Raw genomic sequence first — 18450 nt, 5'->3', positions numbered from 1 at the left:
CGGAACATTCATCAAATGTACTATCCTAGGGAATCCATTACTCTTGTATCGAAAGGTGTGAAAAATTTTCTATCGGTACGCCTCGCGAAGCGCCCAACGGCGGTGAATCAACTTTGATGAATCAATGATTCGAACCGTTTCGAAACGCATTTTTTTTGCTTTCGTTAATTATGAATTTCGATTCTACTGTCCCCGAGCATCCGCGGATAGCCCGGCGGTACACTTTGTCAAATTTTAGCCCCACGCACCTTCCTTAACTCGTACCTGCTGCGCCGTATATATCAACGTTTCCTTTCTGCCTCGATACCGAAGCCATTGGCCGACGAGCGAATTTATGCGAATCCGGAAACTTTGCATTCGGCCATAAATCAACGAATTTTTCAGCCAAACTTTTACATTTCCTGGATTTCACGAAAATCTGCCCTTTTTCATTAAACTGTTTACGCATGTCCCAGGGCGGGAGTTGAACGCCGGCTAGAAACGTCCGATACCATCGTCCCCGAGTGAGAGAGATTCTCCTTGCAGCCTCTTCGTGTCCCTTCTCTGCTCTCATGATTGATGAAAGCAATCGGTCAAACTGGTGACACGCTTTAAAAAACCGAGGCTCGGGTCACGAAGAGTGGAAGCGAGAGTCACGCTGCCGATCAAATTGGAAGACCACCGTATCGATGCGGCGCTCTCTCGCGTGCCCCTGTTACACACTCCGACGCCCGGAACATCATCCCCGCGCGAGAGATAAACGAAGAAGAAATAAACTCCGGCGACGCGGACGACGCGGTGCGCGATCCTATCCGACGATTATTAATGAAAACCTCGGGAAAATTAGTGTGCTACGCGTCTGGAAAATACTTGCATCGTGGGACCGCGGGCGCATGTACACGCCCTGAGACTCTTTGACAATCTCTGAGCTAAGGAATGAAGAGATGGAAGTGCTAGACAGCGCAAACGCTTGACAAATTGGGTTAAAACTGTCGCATGACTCATTTCACATCACTCGAGAATAAGACTTTGGATTCTGTCTTGGGAACGAGACGAAGAATGTTAAAAGCAATTATTCAAATTGCTTCATATATTTACATAAATTCATGCTGAACTATTCTAGTCGATTTTTCAACGGATTAATCACCGAGTTTAGAGTCATTGTGCGCACGAGAAAATTGGATTGGACAATCGCTGCTGGAGTTTCGTGTCACCAGAAGCTTGAAAAAATTCTCAAAAACCTGTAAAAATGGTATTTCGACGTGAAAATCGAGAGTGACTGTCTCCTGGAATCGGTCTAAGGGGAACGGTGAGAGTAGCTTTATATCCAAGGTCCAGATAGAGGCGGAGATCGAAGGTGGAAATGCGGGTGGGAAGGAGCGCGCGCAGTAGGGATAAAACGAATTCACGCGTCGTTTGTCCGGCGAGATGAGTCCTGCATTCGCTGGTGCCTTGGTGAGTCTTTTCCTCGGGGTGATTAATGTCAGGCGAAGATATAGAGGCGACTCGGGACGGTGGTTTTCTTGTTGCAGGCGCCTCCGTCGCGGCGTATTAGTTTGTCTCGTTTTTTAGTGGGACAAAAAAGCCGGAGGTTGTGGGCCCGGGGCGAGGAGGAAGAAAGAGGAAAGGAGAAGGCGCGCGCACGCGGTTCGCTCGTTATAAATATGCCTGCGTGCGCCTATTGTCAGGATTACGAGAACAGGGGACTTGGGTGTGCCCGCGTCCCGTCGTTCTCTCAATTTTAAGGGGTCGAATGTGCCCCGCTCGAACGCGGGGGTTGGGCCGCCGCGCGGGGTCAACCGGTACAGCGTCCGCGTAATTTCTTTAAAGTTGGTTCGCCCGCTCTATGACCAGTCCAGGTAGCGAGTACTTTATCTTGATTTAATTGAAGTCTAAATTATTCGTTAAATTCATAAACAATCGCATCGAGAATATTTTTATCACAAGAATGTAATAAAATGCTATGAAAATACGATATAAAAGATCAAATTTATGCTTCAACTTGACTAGTTGATGATTGAGACACTTTAAATATTACACGTAATCCAGGAAACATTTATAGTGCGCGGAAGAAAGTTTATATCGGTGTAATGGCAGAAAAAAGAATGGTCGATTCATTAAAAAAAAGCGAAGCTACTGGACGAATGAAAGCACGTGAGTCAGCCTCAAAAATGAATTAGTAATAAAGCCGTTACCAGCAATCCAACGTAATGACTGACACCCGCTTTCGACGCGTCAAAAACTGAAGTTTTTTCATGTTTTCTATCTTATAAGTCCCGTGAGGTGATGTTTTTTTTAAAGAAACTGAATCTGTGATGAATTTTCTTTCGTAAATGAAATAATTCAAAATTCTGCCCCGTAAGAGGCCTGGGAATTGTGCTTATCGTTATCAGGGGACCTTAAACTATCATTCACCACAAAAAGTCGACCTTCACCCGACTTTGTCGAACGGCCGAACTACTTAAGCTCGATACGCACACTCGACTCATCTAACACGGCGGCAAGTTGCGTGCACCAGCAGGGTTTCTTTTTCTCTTGTTCCTTCGCTGGATCGACTTAACCGTTTTTCCTGCAATTCTTCGGTTGAAGTCGAGCGTTGGAAGCTTTAGTGACATTCGTCCTTGCGTACCGGTATACCGCGGAGTATCGCGATCCTCGGAAAGATAAACAAAAAAAAGCGATGTTCGCGCGCTTACACGGAATCCGATTCCGGATTTACGGATCTGCAGCGCACTCCCGTTTCGCGTTGAACAAATATTCCTTAGAAGCCTGTCTCTCCCCTCGATCATGCGTGTTTAGCACTCGCATGATTGACGAGACGATCTTCCTTACGAATCAATTATCTTGGAGAAACGATTCTAAGGAATTTTCCTCTCGGACGTAAAGCCCTTTGGTAAGACAGTCGAGTCCCAAATCCGGAATTCGATTCCGTGTATGCGCGCGCATGCCGCGGACGCCAGAGTCGACAGTTTGCTCGCGTGAGCATTTGTCGACTCTGGCTTGTGCGATGGAGAGACCCGAGCGGGGGTGTTAAAAATGACTGCTCGTAGCTCCGAGTTCGTAATGATAAATAAATGGATCTGACTAGGCGCGAGGGAAGCTTGTAGATAGAAAGGATGCTGCGTCCGAGGATCCCCCAGGTCTATTAGGATCCTTTCACGTCAAAAGACCGGTGACGAGACTAATGTATCATTAAGCTTCTACGCGCGGCGCGGCCTCCTTCTGAAGAGGGTTGCTGCTGCTCCTCGACGATGAGAACTCGCCCGTTGGCTCATCCGCTCGCGCGAGTTGGACAGTCGAATTGATTGGCTCTTGGATACAAACACCTCTCCATTACCGCGCTCGCCTCATCCTTCTTTCGTACGATCGATCGTCCACGCGGTGAGCGTCGGCTGGATCTCTCCCCTGTCTCGTTAAAGCTCGTAAACTCGTTGTCCAGCTTCTTCCTCGATCCTTGGTTCGCTTTCTCTCTTGGACGCTCCGCTCTGCTTCCCCCGGGAATTTTGCATGGAAACACACGTTTGAGAGAGTGCCGGATGTCTTTCGCGACTTGTCGCGAGCCCTCCGAGAAAGGCAATCGCGTTTCTTAGCCTCAGCATCCATTCCGCGGCGGCTCGGGCTTGTTCTAAACGCGCGCGCACTCTATCTCGCCGATGTCAACGCGTCGAGCGAATCATGCTTCGCCGAACGAGAAAAGAGCGAAAACGATACCGCGCGCGCGCAGGTTGATAAACTCGACGCCGCTTTTTTCACAGTCTCGCTTGTTCCCGACTCGAGAAGGACGACTCGAGCGGAGTGCGCGCAACCCATTTCATCTCTCAAGTTCTCCTCAAAGCGCAACAAAAAACAAAATAAAAACTCTCACTCCTCCCCTACTTTTTCAAAATCCACGCAATCTCTCGATCCACCTACTTTTTGCGATTCTAAACGTCCTCCCCGGGGACGCGCGAGACCACTCAATCGCTCCCTTACAAATTCTCAATGGGAACGCGATCCCTCCCATGCATTATTCAATGCTCTACGAAAAGGCACAGAAAACCCGATCTGAATGTCGATGCGCGATGGGGAAATTTATACAACATTTTATACATTGCCCCAGGCGGAGCTGCCGCGGGAACGGACGTGAATGGGCATCGCTGAAATAGTCGCGCGATTCCAGTGAAACTGTGGCCTTCCGCGCCTTCGCCGGAAGTGGCCACGCGAGGAATCCCGGCACGTGATTTTCCCATTCGAAACTTTTGCGAGCAACGGAAAAAACTGTTAATTTCGTAATCGAATGAGCGTGTCCAAAGGGGCCCAACGCTCGTGTTTGATTGTTGAATCAGACTCAATCTCGCCTCGATTGAGCGCATCGACGATGACCGGAGTTTATTCCCGAGCACAATATATATTGACGGATGAACTCGAGACACGAAACGCTTGACGCATCGCTTTCTGCCCACCGATTATTTATCGCCCTGCGTGCCCGCTATCACAGCCACACTTGGCTTATTAGAGTCAAGTTGATCGTCAAAGCTCTCACTCTCGCTGCGTGTCGCTCGCCACACCAATACGCACCGAGCATCAAAATGCCAAGAGTCAAGATCCCGCGCGTATCACTCGCACGCCATCCAAGTTCATGGACCTCGTAAGCCAAACAAACCTTGCGCAGACGTCGTTGTATAACGAGCCTTCGTATTTCCCCTCGCGTCGCGCCCCATCCTAAATGCCACTTTGGGTAACTCGCTCGTTACAAGTTTACTTGAATTATTAGTCCCAATTGAGGTATTCCATTCGCATGAACGTATTTTTTGGTGGCGCTAATTATTGGGCCACTGGAAATTCGGACTGATTTTTAACCTCTGCGAGAAGTCGCAACGAAGCTTCTGCGTCTGCCATTTTTCCAATCTCTATCGTTAACATCTCTTTTACGAATGATTGAATAGAAATGGACCGATAATTGAATCTCCACAAGCTCCCATATAAATTTTACGATTTTTGAAGTTTAATTCCTCATTAAATGTTCGATAAACTCGACCTGAAATTTCGCCAACCTGTTCGCACGCACTTTTACTTTCCTGTAATTTAAAATCTGTTATTTGTAGAATACTCGAGTTCGTGAACGGAATACCTTAAGCTTACTCGTTCTCGTTTGGAGCTCGTTTACTTTTGGAGCTCGTGAAAATCGGTCCGTCAGCGAAGACAGTTGCTGCCAAGTTTTTTTCGCTTTTGCGAGCATTGAAAAATATTTATTCACGCTCGCGAATCCCCAGTCTCGACTGTACTCCGATTTTCGTCGGTTACTATCTCGCCTAGGATCGATGACGCGTAGCTTTTATTTGTCGACGATGTTGACACGATCCGTGATTCGGCGGCGTCGAGTCAAGAATATTCGCGGGCAGCGGCGGTTCTTGCTCTCTATTTGCTCCGGTGTGTCTCATTGGCGTATTCATTGATTTAAGTTGTGCGCGAGCGAGGAATTGAGCTCGTTCGCGGCTAGGACTTGGGCAAAGCCGCACTGTGTTCCTCGCACGCACGCATCGGTGCCGTGATTTTCCATTTTATTCGCTCCGAGGATGAATCGAATTCGCGTAGCTGCGAGAATCGAATGCTTCTATATTCAAGCGTTAGCTTCTACTTCGAATGCCATAAATCTCGGTGGGATTGAAATATTATACGCGCGAGCCCATCGAAAATCGATCTCCGTGATTCAATCATATCCGCGGAGAGACTCGCGGGGCACTCGCGCAACGTTATAGTTTCGCATCTAGTCGAACGTGAGATGTCGGAGGGAGCGCGAGCTGCCTCCAGCCTCCACCGACGCATCAAACTCTCGACGCACAAATATAAATATACAAGCCCGCAAATACCCGAGTATTTGAAAAAAGAAAAGAAAAATCTAATCGTTTCTCGTTTTGCTTGAAATCCCCTGACCGAAAGGGGCCTCAGATCAAAGCAGCGATACCGGGATTCACTTTTTCGCATTAATATCGTAGCTCATCCGCGCCGCAGAGCGTTCTATTCTATCTCCGCATACAAACGTGCTCACCACTTGCTCCGGTGCTTTATGATCCCATTATTTCACGCGCGCACCACGGGGACAAAAGCCCATCCGAGGACGCGCGGGGCAGACACATAACTCGGCGCGGGTTCCACATATACTCTTTTCGGGAACGCCCTTTACATCCCGTACAGCCTTCTTTTTCCACCCACTATTACAATAAATCGGTTTAACTACGATCATTCGAAGCCTTCGAACAAAAGCGCGTTTCCATATATTTGAGAGAGTGTTTAGAAGAAAACTCTCGAAGTTTATCGTTTTTAATGGAGGAAACGGGAGGGGGGCTCGAGACAGTCACAATTGCGGAGTCTTTTCCAACCGATAATTCTCCTTAATTGCGTGTCCCATAAGTAGCCGCAATTGAATAGAAAGACACGTGTCAAGTGGGCGTCAACTACCCCCGCGTGTCCTATGTTCCCGTTAATTAACTGAACATCACGCGCAATAATGAGGCTGCTTCGCGACCGAGCCTATTACTTCCTCGTGCACGTATATACAGGGTGGAGCGATAAATCTTCGGCGGTCGTTCAGCCGTGGAATTGAGCATTGGGAGGGAAAGTTTCGCGTCGCTGGGATTGAACGGTATCGTGGGGCGATAATTCGTTCGGACGATTCGATCCGTAGGCTCCAAGTTTTTACTAATAATTCGAGTATACAAAAGCGACTGGAAGACTCGCCCTGTATAACGGTCGTAAATCGTATATACGCGGACAAAACACCTCGCCTAATGCTCCTGTAATATTGTCTCGAGATTTGTTCGCTCATGTGGCTCTTTCGTTGAGCGAGAGGTTGATCGTCGACGCGGAGAAAACTGGACGCGGCGTCAGCTCCGGGGCAGGGGAGGCGTTACAGTTACCGATGGAGCGTTACATAGAAGTCGCGCGGAGGTGTTTGGTTCTCTCATTCTCTCATTACACACTCTCTCGGGGTCGGCACTCTTCGTTTTTCGTTTCTCATTCAACGGTGGGGCATGTAAATTTATTCGATCGAGGTGTGCTGCGGCTTGTAGCATGTGAATCGTGTACGCGAGAGAGTCCTTCACCTTCCTTCCTCTCGCTCTCTCGGAACCGAAGCAGCCTCGTTTGCTCCGGCCGCCTCCGCATAAGTTATGTGCCCAAAGGGTTTACGGAGAGCGAGAGGAAGAGCCGAAATCTTGTGTGCGATGTTCCTCGCACACGAGCAAAGTGGACGACGCTCGAGTCCGCCGCACCGCGAAACTTTCTTTCCCTCCTTTTCTACACACGTTTCTCGCTCTTTCTCACCCCCCCCCCCCCCCCCCACTCCCCCCAACCACTTTCGCTTTCGACGATCCCGTCTCGCGACTACGATCGAGAAGAATTGAAAAAAACAGGGAACCCGGACAAAAAAAATATCACACACGACCAGAGAAAGACTGCGTGCATCAAATATGCGCGTCCCCTTCTTTCTTTCTCCCGCTATTCAATTCGGAGCTTCGCAACTACCTATATCGGAGCCAGACCAGAAGACTCGAGAAAAATCTTGTTCGACGATCGACCAATTCGTTTCGCCCCCGGGAATCAAGCTGCAAATTAGCTCCAATCGCCTGATACCGCGACTGTCAATAATCCTACGCTATGCTCTCTCCCATACGAGCCTAAATGACAATAAATTCGTAAAAAGGTAATAAAACTCAGGGAAAACAGGAAAGAAGAATGTTGAAAAACAACGACTCGACGCAACTCCCTTGCCAGATGCAAAGCGCGCGTGGCTCAGCATCATTATCGAGAGGTTTCAGATCAAAAGATACGCAGAGCAGGTTTGTCAGTGCTGGCGACGAAGCTCGATGATTTTTCGATCGATTTACAGCGCAACGTCCGGCGTAATCATCGGCTGTGAAACTTATTTTCGCCTCAAGTTTCTTTCACTGTAAACACTCCCATTTTATTCCGAGCTTCTCAAGCTTCGGGTCCATCAATTTTTACATTCGAACATCGAAATTCGTACGAACGTGATTCTTCCGAGCGCATTTTCTCCATGAAGGCGGTACAAGATGAGCGAAGAAAAGTAAGCAATCGCAGGGATAGCGTGCGGGGTAATTTGCAAATCATCTTTCATTTATTCCCCCTCGCTTACAATAATTCTCCTAGACCGCGCGCGTTTACATGTCGATGACATGTTAATGCTCGCGATACTTGGAAATTGCATTGCGGTGAGGTAGTATAATGCGTGGAAACCGGTAACACCACGAAGCGAATGCTGCTGGCTGCACGCGAGAGCGCGCGCAGGAGGCGAGGATGCTTGAGAAAAGTAGAGATCGAAGTAGGAGCGAGAAAAAGGAACGAGCTTCGCGATAGATATGCTAAAATATTGGACTTTTTCAACGACGGGGAACTCTCCGATCCTGAATTACAACCGAAACTTTTGTTCGAGGGTTCATTGTCATAATATTTTCAAAAGATAATGCGATACTGGAGCGAAGAGAATTGTGAGTATAATTTTCCGCTTTTCAATGCTCAATGAAAAGCCTTTTTTCAAATATTTTTGCACACCATTTTGAGCTGAGCCAGCGCAGCGCGTCGTGTCGGAGTAAGCTCTCGGGCAAAGTTTCGTCTCGACGAATTAGCGTACCGAAAGAAGGGTATGAAAAGATTTGAAGGTCGGAGGGAGAGCACGGGGGAGCGCGGACGAGTGGTAATACGGTTGGACTATCAGACTCGAGTATCCGAGACGTTTCACGCGCGAGTTGCATGCTGCACATAGCGCACGAAAAAAGAGAAATAACAATGGAAAAAGGAGAAAAAAGCATGCGCAGCGCAGGGGCGAGAAAAAAAGAGGTAAAAACAAGAGAGACGCGTGCATACTTTGCTGCCAGCCAAAGATCCAGACACCCACTCTTGGGATGAAGGAAAAAAAACGTACTTCCGAGAAACCTGCACGCGGGAGAACGACGACATACTCTCGTGGCCCCCTCTCGCGGATACCGCCAATCCATCTACATACACATGCGTGTATTTATACATTAACGAGACTTGGCGGCGTGGTGTACCAGTGAAAATAAAAAGAAATTTTGTAAATAATTAAGCCGCATTCACCGAATGACTGGTCCCGCGCGCTCGACGCTCGTTTTTAACCTCGCGCGAGGAACCGGAACTGGCCGCACAGTTGCGCCTCCTCGACGATGGCCCCGTTGGCTCGATATCACTTTTCGAATCGTCCGAATATTGATTTATCCCTCATTTTCAGTGATTTTATTAGTTGTTTTATATTCTTTTTTCATTGCCACTCGATGTTTCGGGCTCGAATATTTCTCTCGAATTTTCAATATCTTTCATTTCGTCATTTTGAGTTTCGCGCCGTCGCTCACCGCTGATGAGAGGCCTCGTTATGTCATTCGTTTTATGGGCAATTAATACGACTCCGCGTAAAATGACTTTAGCTCGCTCGGTGCGATGGCAACGAGCATGACGCTCGAGGGGGGAAGACCGTACTCTTTTTCACGTGCCGAGCAGACCACATACGTGCCTGTTTATGCCGGCCTCGAGCTCGTACTTTTAACTATCTAGTGACTCGTTAAATCGGTCGTTACGCCGCGTATTTCCACTTTCTCGACGTACGCGAGAGCGCTCTCGTTCTCGACTCTTCGATGTACCAATTTCGTTTGGAGGAGCGCGACGCGCAGCTTATTTCTTGTGCGTTTTGCCCACCGCGATGCGCATTCCTCGCGCTCGACGGAACGATCAGTGCGAACAAGGAACTTTGCATTTTCGTTTTTATCGCTGAATAATCGTAGGAAGGAGTCGCCCATTTCAAACCGCTTCGTGCGACCTACTTTTGTCACAATATTTCTTAGCAAAAATGTCTGAATATCGTGCGAGGTTGAACGAGCGCAATGCAGCGATTAATATGGCCAGTCGCTACGGCAATTTTGTGCGCCGAGGAGCTGCTCCTCAAAGTCGAGACTTTGGTGCTGGCTCTGTTGAAGGAAATTGTAGAATCGAAAATAACATTGAATTTGAAAGGGAGTGAAAAAGACGATAAAGTTGATCGATCAGCTCGAAATTTTTGGAACCGTCGCGCAGCTAGCTTCGCGACTTGCGGTCGGAGAGGAGTCTCTCGGTGTGCCAGTGCGCGCGCGGTGCTCTGTCTATATAGACGGGTTCCCTGAGTAGAGCGCTTCTTCGCAAAAAGACGAGAGGTTACGGTGACGTCATAGCGGCGTGGTGAATTGAGGCGAATGCCGAAGAGACCGCGAATAATCTTCTGCTCGCGCGACTCTCTCGCGCCCCGCCGCCATCGTAACTCGCCCGAAACGCACGTACGCCGCCCGCGGAGTGCTCCGTGTCGAATAGACTCGCGAGCTCCGCCGTGTCATCTGAACTCCCGCTCTTGGACGACTCTCGCGTAATCGAGGAATAAAAAGAAAGCAAGACCGAGAGTGGGGAGGGGCAGTTAAAAAAGCGCGAGATGACGACGTGTGTGGTGTGCCGGCCTCGCACATTTCACCGGCGCTACACACGCCGCGTTCCCGCAGTCTCATGGGCACGCGCGTCAAGCAACAAGACTCGCGAGATTGCATTATTAAACGAATACGCACTCGAGCGATTAATCTTGACGAGAAATTCGTAGAAGTCTCTATCAAGTATCGCATTATTTCCGAGATACATCCTTTCATTTCATATAAATTATATCATCTCGTAACCATTCGAGTCTCATTAATCACACCGCGATCTGTCATGTTCGTGGAGCATAACAGGAATAATAATAAGCAAAAGCGTGCTATCGATACTCGCGGTGATTCAGCGCCAGCAAATTGACAAATAGAAGTACAAAATCGTCGAATTAATTGCCGATTCGTAACACGCTCGGAAGAATCGTTGCTCGCCCCCCTCAAAGCAATCGCGTCATGCCTCATCCGCGACGAAAAATCACAGTCACACGCTACCATAACGATCGACAATTAATGATCGTACAGTCGTCTCATCAACGAGGGACATTGCTACAACTAATTACTGCATGGCACTCAATTTCATCGCGGAAATGGCCGACGCAACTATAACGAAGCTATAACGAGATCGCCCTGCGTGAGCGCTCGTCCCCAGATGCATTCTACGATCTTCCTTCCACCCTTTTTTCCATGCTCATCAGTTCCGCGCACGCAAGTACGTGACAACGAGCCAAATGACGGACGCCGAACCGCGCGAGCGCGTTGATTCTCCGTGGGGGGAAAATTCTTCGGTCTTTTGCTCCAAAATAAGCGGGGATCGCGAACACATTTTAGTATTTTTGTATTCTCGTGTTAAGAGTTACACGGCGAGGAACGACTCGAGCGGGCGAACACGTCGCGAAGGGCAGTCGTCCATTTCGCTCGCTCTTGCGAAACCGATATTCTGTGGTTTTTGTCAACATTGCGAAACGAGCTCTCCGCGGTTCGATCGCCTCGCTCGGGTTAGTAACGCTGCAGGAGCGCGTGTATCCGGAGCGAGTATCGATCAGCCGTGGCCCACTTTTTTTGCTACGCTCATATCGAGATGAGACAAAAAATTGTCGCACCCGGCGCATCGTCCGTTGCGGCGCAGTCTCGTTCGAAAAATCCCTTGGCTCAACGCCATCGCAGAAACGCCGGGAGCGATTCACCTCCCTCTAATGCGCGCCGGATAACTTCCGAGCTGCAGCACGGAGGACTTCCGCTCGGAAGGTTCGACAGGAAGCAGCAGCCTCCGCAGGGGAATTGCAGACTCGCCACAGAAATACTCGCAGCGCGGGCACAATTTCGAGGCTCTTTCAGCCGAGGCTCGACAATTTTCCTCCGGACTTTCAAGCACCGCCATTTATTCTAGTGAAATGGAGATTCTGAGATTCGAACAGAGAAATCGTCGCTCCGCGATGGGCATGAAGACGTCAAACCTTTTTTTCTCACGAGCTCACTTAACGCCGCATTAAAAGATTACAATCAGTGAGAGTTGCGCGCTCGCCTACGAGCTTTCCTGTACAACCGCATTTATTATTTTGGTGGCATTTCGTCGTGCGTATTCTTGATATATTCAAATGCGAGTGGCGTCGAGGCGCGAGAACGTGTCAAATGTGAGGAGTGCGTGTAGTCGAATCAAGGCGAGTTTATCGTCGCTGAAGGATCGGAGAACGAGCGCAAGTGGCGGACACCGGAGGCGGCAACAACTCGGATTAAACCCGCGCACCGCACCCTAATCTCAAAGTACGAGCTTCCGAAATGGAGCCCACGGCAGGCAGATTCCGCATTTAAAATGTATAAATCGGACACGTATGCACGTTCGCAGCGCAGGTAATAAGAACGAAGTCTTTTGTCCGATCGTGTGCGGGGAGTTGATGAGATAATGTAGAGAAAACGAGCTCAGAACGAAGCATTTTGTCGCGACACGAGCCGGAGGATGATGATTCGCCATTTTTTTCGTCACTCAGTAATTGATGGGACGCAGTTATTCGAGGCTGAGTGAAACAAAACCAGAGGATTTTCCGAGCGAACCAGGAAGCAATGCGAAGGTGCGGAAACGAGTCTAGAATTACACCGCGAGAGAAAGAGCGCGAACGAGTCGTCGATGCACCGCTCGCTCGCGCGGATACCAGAGAATAAGAGAGACAAAAATAGTTGTAAAAGGATGTGAGAGAGGCTATAGCACACCGCGAGCGAGGATGAGGTACCTGGCGCTCGTTTAGCTGTAAAAATGAATGAAGAATTACACAGAGAGAACGCGGACTTGTCCCACGGAGGAGAGAACTGGTTTTCGATGTGCCACGGCCGACAGGAGGAGCACGAAACGTCGCTACAACCAGGCGTATACGTATAGCCATCGCCGCGGTCTGTATTAGCCTCTCTCTTGTTCGAGAGTCGAAAAATCACGAGAAAAAACATTGAAAAAATAAAAAAAAAAAAAAAACACATCCGAAATGAAAGAAAGATAAAGCAAGAAAAAAACATTCAAATTTCACTAACGAGAAGCTCTACGCTCCGCGTTGCTGTGCTGTGCGTGACAGGCCGCTGACCCTGGATCCCATAGCGGATTCTCTCGCGATTCGTTCCCCTTTCTTTGGGAATATATCATCGATCGCGCGGGCGCAGGAGCAATGACGATTTTTCGATCGAGAATTCCGGAGCGTTCGTTCCCCACGCAGATAAATAAACATTTTCTTGTTTTCTTTGAAGAAAACGTATTCGGATATTCGTGCTTATTTAACGTCGCTTGTCACGAGGCTCGAGTCTTGATTAACGTTCGAATGCTCCCCAGCCCAGTTTTCGTTTATTCAGGGTCAAACTCTCCAAACGGCATCGACCCAACGGTAGGACTAGTTTACTGATGCTAATGCAGTGAAAACCGTTGACGGATTCTCACTATTTTTCACTCACGGCTATCGCTGCAGGTGAATTAAGATATTGAGGACGCGTACGCGCCTCAATGCGCCGCCGAGAAGGAAGGCTCTCGAAACTGTCAAGTTCGAATAAAATTTAGTCGCGCGCGATTCCAAAGCCATCACCGAAAACCATCGCAAGAAATCCTTCAATTGATATTTGTATCTATAATTTCTCCTAATACATGTTCCGAGTATCCGGCTAAGATAGCCGTGACTATCAGCATCAATTAAAGTTTATCGCGTTGACGCAATGCTGTGAGAAAGCAATTTGACGCGCACCGTTATCACAGACCGAATACGTGTACGAACGCGAACGCGCGCGGCTCTCCTCGAACCTTCCAAGAGTTACGATTTCCCTGCTCCGTAATTCAGACGCACCGGGGACTCACGCTTCGTTCACGGTGTGAACGAATCGCCGGAGGAAGCTGGAAAAGCTCCGAACAAAGTTTTCTATCTTTTCTACACTTTATTAGCGGGCTTTGGTGGTTGGAGGAAATCGAAGATTTCCTGTGCACGGGAGCACGCAGCCGGCTCCTGGGAGGCTCATTACTACTCATTTGAATTTCTATTGGAAATATATTGTGTCTTCTGAAAGTATCTTCTGCGTGGAGAATGAAAAAGCATCGATCCACCTTCCCCCCAAATATCTCCAAACTCCCGAGTCAAAAAAACTATTTTCTCCTGCAACGAAACGCGGAACAATTATTTCCCGATCAATCAGCAGATTCTGAGATCACCAAAGTTCTTGCTCCTCGGGTCCGCGAGCTTATGAAATACACGGGGAAAACGAGGCCGAAAATTCTAGAGGAAAGTACTAGGAATATAGTACCTCGGGGACACGCACTGGATTGCAGTATTTACTCGAAGAGCAGTAATAAAAATTGTTCTATCGACGATAGTAAAAAGACCAATACTCATACCTTTTATTCAAAAGAGTCTTTTTCTCTTCAAGCAGAGTAAAAAATCTTTTCAGTCACTTGAAATGTTTATATTGTCAAGTATGCTCGGGCAACCCCGAAAAAAACTTATATGCATGGTAAAATGTCACGCGTATTCTGACAGTGAAAACTTGTGATTCACAATAAATTCCACTCATCGGTAAGTGCTAGTCTGACACGACGCATATAACACTCGAAAACAAAACGAAAATAGTTGTCACGTGCATCACTTTTTGCTACCGCATATAAAGCTGCTTAGAATTGAAGGTACGAAAAATGGAAAAAAGAAATTTCCTTGGACTCGCAGGCGAACCAAAGTCGAGATCGATGTTTCTCGAGTCTTTGTAACCAGCTACAGAACATTTATCCTCCATTCGCGGATGCGTACACTCACACGCGAGTGCGACGCGCCAAGTACATCGATGGAGCATTTACTCGCGCCTCGATCGTCCGATGTATACGAAAAGATAAGTAATTACTTTATCCGAGGCACTCTCGTGAAAAACTCGATGGTCGCTTCTCGCGAGGGCTGCAATGGTGTATCGCAATACGGTCTAGTCTCTATAATTAGGGATGAGTAACCGGACGAGTACGTTAATTAACTGGCATACCTTGCGCACTTTCTCGTCTGTGATGCCTCGAGAATGAGAGAGAAAAAGCTCGAGCATGGGCGAGGATAAAAGAGATGGGAAAGAAGCGATTCGAATGACCGTACAGAAGGCTCTGACCCGCCCGATCGATTCCATTTACTTATTACTTTCTTCAGGACCGTGACACGAACGCGATCAAAGCCACCCAAGAGAATAATGTGCACGCACTCGCTCTTGCTGTTAATCGTTATGAAACGAGCTCGCTGAAAATATTCATCACGGGCAAGTATCTCAACACCGAGTTCAAGATTTCTCCTGTTCTCTCTCTCGCAAGTTTCCTTTTATTTTTCTATTAATCGATCCGTCCATCGGCTTCGACCAGTTTCGTCGGTGTACTCATCGCTCATTTTCCGCGCGTTATTATCCTCTCCCCGGCGAATCCCTGTTACTCGACAATTAATAATTGATTTTACTCAGACTCGCGCATTAAGAGTATTCAAATAGAGTTGTAGTCCTTGATCGAGCCCCCAGCGCCTGACGGGGATTTATAGCTCAATAAAGATACGATTCCGCATATAGCCGAGTGCTCTGCAATTTCGAATCGTTTTCGCGCTCTTAGCTTCCTTCGAGCCTTTTTCAACAGCGATATTCAGGTGCGAATATGTCGGTGGAAATTTCACTGCGAATTACGATATTGGAAATTCGAATTATTTCGAAACCGCGCGTCCGCACGTTTCGAGACCCGAGCGTCGAAGAAACTACGGAACTGTTTACGCCAGGATCCGTCTTGACTCACTTTATCGGAGATCAGAATACAAAATTCAAAACAACGAGACATTTCTCAACGTCGATTCCCGAGGAATACAAACACGAATGATCCATCACGAGGTGGCGAATGCTACGAAAACAAATCGACCAGATCCACTTCAGAGATTAATTATAATCGCAAGAGGAATTTAACGAGAAGTGATTCGAGTTTCGTGCGTACAGTTTTGCGGCACGATGCCGGCAAAAAATGAAATTCATCTCGACGCAGAGGCTCACGTTTGAAGGATCGCGCACCATAATCGAAAATGACTCAATTCTAGCTGCGGCTGTGTTGAGAACAGAGCAGGGCAAAAAAAATCTGTAAAAAGTGTAGAGCGACGAGTCCATCGGGCCGTTATCCTCGGAGTCGTGGATCGTCCGATTTTTTATTCCCCTTAAAATGTAATTGATTGCTTTTTAAATAGACTATTTGAAATGGATGACAGATGCGTGTACGAGAGGAGTGTTCAACGAGTTGTGGCACACGGTGATCGCGGGAGAGGCGCGAGAAGATGAAAAAAATGATCTCGCGCTACTGTTATTACGTACGGTGCGCGGCGGTGTGTGTGTGTGTGTGCGCGCTGCGTATAATGCATTCCGAGCTTAATGGACGGTCGTGAACGTGACAGAGAACACGCACGCGAGAATGTGAAACGATTGACCAAGTGTAAACTAATAATAGTAATAATACCAAGTGTATTAGCAGTACACACGAGCCCCCCCGCCCCCCTCCGTGCGCTGAATGACGAAACAAAAGCTAAGAGTTCTTCGACCCGATCTGGACGCTCGCTTCCACACGATTTTCCCCTTGCAACGAGTTCATCGTTAAATCTCGCGATTTCCTATGCGAGCGGCGGTGCTCGTCGAAACTCGAAAAAATTCGGCTCCCCCGGGGCGCGATTCATCTGAATTTTCGTGTTACGTTTGCTCGCACGTGGGTGTACAGAATTGGGAGCGGGGCGTGCCTGAAATCTCGGAGTTTTTTCATCCGCGAAATATACGCTTTTCTCCGAAAGTATATATTGTTCGAGGCTCGTGTAGCGCGGAGTCCACCGAGCGTTTTGGCTCTCACAATACACAGCGTGTTCTGCGGAATAGCGAATGAGCAAATAACGCCGGATGCTGGAGCCAATTTTCTCTCGCTCGTTAACACGTGTGAACTCGGAGGATTTAACTCGGAGCGGCGGTTGCGCGGCTTCGCAGGTGTAACTAAATACGTGCTCGCATGCGTGTAAATGCGTGAGTCGCCGCGATGCTCCAGCGACTCCGGGCGCGCGGAGAGTCGTAACGGTGTCCACTCGAGCGTACGTACATTGGCTGCCTATTGAGCTATCGAGGTCCATGATTCGCGCATCGGTGGAACGAGAGATTCTATGCCGTTTTTGCTACTCGTCGCTCCTGCGATAAGCCCCCTTAAAATACCCTTCGCAAAAAAGCGCGCATTTTATCGGGCCGATCCTAGCTCGCGTGGCACTTAAGAATCTCGAATCGTGAAACCTCCTCGAGCCGGAATATTTTCTATCTTTCGCGCCTACCGTTTTGGCAAACCTGGCTCAGTATTCGAACGAGCGCCAGCCGGCTGGACCCTGCCAATGAGGAAACCAGAATAATCCGGAATTCGGCGTATCGGGAGGCGAACGAAATAATCCGAAGATAGTCGCGTAACGGCGAACGTCCTAGAATTCTCTAGATCTAACGGGTTTTTGCAAAACTTGAGGAAAACTCGAGCGACGAAAGCAAGAGACACGCTCCCTTGGCCCAGAATAATAAACTACTCAACATTTTAGTCAAACTCCGGTCAAAAGACAAGTTCAAAAGTTAGCATCGACGGCAAGGGCTATTTTCTCGCTCACGTTTCTAGGCGCGGAAAAAATGGAGACGCACGAGCATATCGTGGATGATGACAGACTCGAGATACTTACAGCACCGGGCTTGACGCAGCAGATGCGAATTAATCCAGGGCTCGATCTTTAAATTCCTGACATCTCGAGCACACTCGTAACACACTGTATTTTCTTTTCACCATGTAATATAAAAAGGCACGGGCACAATCGCGCACACATCGACGCTCACGAAAAAGCACACATGGAGGCACATCGACGAGAGAGCAACATACGTGGCTGCTTTCACCGAATCCTTAGCATCTCATAGAAATAGAAGGAGGCGAACGGAAGCGACGCGGTAGCCGCGCCAAGTACCTCGGGCCCGGTTTTCGCTGTTATTTGTTCTCTCCCATTTCACGAACATCAGAGGCCACGTGCGTTATCTCGCGTTCCGAAAACTCGTACGTACGAAAGTGCGACGATAGCGAGAAGCGGCGTGGAACGAGATTCGCGATTGTGACGAGTACAGAAAATAGTACGATCCGCGTTGGTATCGATTGGCACACGCGCGGCCGCCCGAATCATAGAAAGATAAAGCTACTCGGGGCCGCCTGGGACGTCACGAGTTTGTTTAATTATTCGGGTGTCAATGAACCCTGACGAGATAATGAGCGGTGGCTCGGAGGAGCTTCGGTGCACGCGGTTGTGCAGATCGGCGTGTCGGAGGTCGATCCACGTGCTCCGACCCGTCGAGGCGCGTCGGCGGATGGAAAAATCGCGGAAAATTCAGCAGCTCCGACTCGGCCCCGGCTAACAACCACGAGATTCGTCTCGATGATAACGCGCGCGCGCGCTCCGCATCAATCGGGAAGGTCGCGGCAGTGCGTTTGATTAACGAAAGGTCTTATCAGCGTGAGTGTCCACGGGGT

General features: G+C 48.6%; 1 protein-coding gene across 2 annotated transcripts in view; it reads right to left on the bottom strand.

The window, feature by feature from the left end:
* Positions 1-17721, bottom strand: part of bnl (branchless) — a 60778-nt gene extending 43057 nt beyond the window's left edge. The window contains exon 1 of one of the 2 annotated variants that reach the window (XM_043426929.1): positions 17621-17721. The gene's annotated coding sequence lies outside the window, so the exon portion shown is untranslated. The remainder of the gene's footprint in view (positions 1-17620) is intronic. The other variant, XM_043426928.1, reaches the window with a different exon arrangement.
* Between the last annotated feature and the right edge of the window lie 729 nt (positions 17722-18450).

This window comes from Venturia canescens, chromosome 8, assembly GCF_019457755.1.
Source record: "Venturia canescens isolate UGA chromosome 8, ASM1945775v1, whole genome shotgun sequence".
NCBI lineage: Eukaryota > Metazoa > Arthropoda > Insecta > Hymenoptera > Ichneumonidae > Venturia > Venturia canescens.
Note: the sequence above shows the minus strand (reverse complement) of the source record. Positions and strands in the feature narration are given on the sequence as shown.